This window comes from Chaetura pelagica, unplaced genomic scaffold (assembly GCF_000747805.2).
Source record: "Chaetura pelagica isolate M959 unplaced genomic scaffold, ChaPel_1.0 scaffold109, whole genome shotgun sequence".
Taxonomy (NCBI): domain Eukaryota; kingdom Metazoa; phylum Chordata; class Aves; order Apodiformes; family Apodidae; genus Chaetura; species Chaetura pelagica.
Genome location: NW_009970725.1, coordinates 11180885 through 11183009, shown reverse-complemented (window position 1 = coordinate 11183009; position 2125 = coordinate 11180885).

Sequence of the window (2125 nt, the reverse complement as noted above, 5' to 3'; positions counted from 1 at the left end):
TAATAAGTGAAAATGCTAAATTTTTATAGAATCTAACTTAATCTCAACAGAATAAAGACAAATACTGGTATTTGTTCCTTCTCATGCCCTGTGCCCAGAAGGAACTTTTACCCCATTTTTGGTGGAAGGGAGTAACCATCAGCTCATTAACACATGGGCACATGGTAGAGAAGGCAGCAGAAGCCATTATTCTGCTTCTTTCCATATATAGGTGTGTTCGTTGGCACAAATAATATGTACTCAATTTGTGCTGTTATGTATGTCTTAGTAAATTAATTGATGTCAAATTCCAAGTAGATACTAGTTTCCTCCAGAGATATTTTTTTTTCTGTAAACATTTACATATGTTTTGGTGTCTGTTTTGATGACAGTGTCTTTAGCCACTCCTCATAAGACATTCCTTCCAGCCCTTTCACCAGCTTTGTTGCTCTCCTCTGGAGACATTCAAGAACCTTCACATTATGGGGCCCAGAACTGCACGCAGTTCTCAAGGTGAGGCCACACCAAACTGAATCCAGAGGGATAATCCCATCTTTTAACCAGCTGGTCATGCTGTGTTTGATGCCCCCCAGGATGGGCTTTGCCCCCTTGGCTGCCAGGGCACACAGCTGGCTCACATTGAGCCTACTGTTGACCAGCACCCCCAGATCCCTTTCTGTAGGGCTGCTCTCTGCCACTCCTCTCCCAGTTTATACTTGTCGTGGCATTACTCCATCCCAGATGCAGAATCCAGCAATTGTTCTTGCTCTTTGTTCTTGTTAAATTTCATCCCATTAATCAATGCTCCAATCGATTCACATCTCTGCAAGGGCTGCTGTCCCTCAAGAGATCTCAAGAATCAACAGCACCTCCCAGTTTCGTATCATCAGCAAACTTGCTAGTGGAGTGCTCAACTCCTGCACCTAGATTGTTGATAAATGTATTGAACAGAACTGGCCCTCAAACTGAGCCCTGAGGAACAGCACTGGTGACTGGTCGCCAGTCAGTATAGGAAAACTATTTGTTCACTTATTCAGCTATCATACTTTTCTTTAATAAGTTAGTTTTATCACTGGTCATTTCTGAAAGGCCAGCGACACATACTGCAAACATTCAATTATCCCTATATTTTTCTCATAAGATCTTAATAGACAAAAAATCAAAAATTGTGTCCTCCACCAGAAATTTAGTCTTGTCAGATTAGCAGACATAACCTCTGGGAAGTGTTTTGCCCAATCAGCCTCACCGGATGTACTGGATAAAGTCAGAAGCTCACTGCAGAAATCAGCAGCAAGGTAGCTTCATTTATCACTAAAAATCAGAGCAGTAATGTAACTTGTTTATTTACACTGGCAGGAAGCAAGTGGCACAGTATCAGGTGAGATCACTGTAGGAAAAACTCCAAGAACACATCCCTAAAGTCTACTTTAAAGATGAGTTGTTTCAGCTTCTTTGGCCATCACTCCACTGTTGAAGAATTCAGGTTCTGCTCTTGCTGGCTATACTTTTTGTCACTGTATGTCGACATTTAATATGTGTCAAAAAGGTTAACAGTTGTTTCTAAAGGGAGAATGTCAACTTCCTATATAGCTGGGATTCTCAGTGGTCTAGAACATGGTGGCTGGTAAATCTTTTTTAACATCCATTTGTTTTTCCACAGTAAAATTAGAATTAACCTGAGAATTTCTGTTTTCCTTTTAGGAAAAAAAGAGGGCTTTTTCCATGTGAAAAATAGCAGAAATTTCATTATAGTCAGAAGTCTCATAGGATTGAAGACTAGAAATAGGCCAAGTGCTACTGAGGGTAAAGCACATCTTACACCAACTGGAGCGAAACACAATTTATATCAATCTGTAATGCAAGCAGAGTGTAACAGGTACTGTGAGGTGATTCCCCATTCTCCCAACTCAGAAGAGGAAATTGAGTGCAAATCCTAGTCAAGGACAGTTTAATCACTTTAAACCCAGAAAAGTCCATACCTATCTGGTAAAGGTAGGAGAAGACAGCGGATAAATTCTCCCCAGCCCATAACCAGACTAGTTGTGTCTTCTTCATAAGGTTAAAACTCACACTTATGAGGCCACAATTTTGACAGAGAATAAGTTGTTTCCTAGTCCCTGAAACGTAACTGGTAGATTGTTCAGCA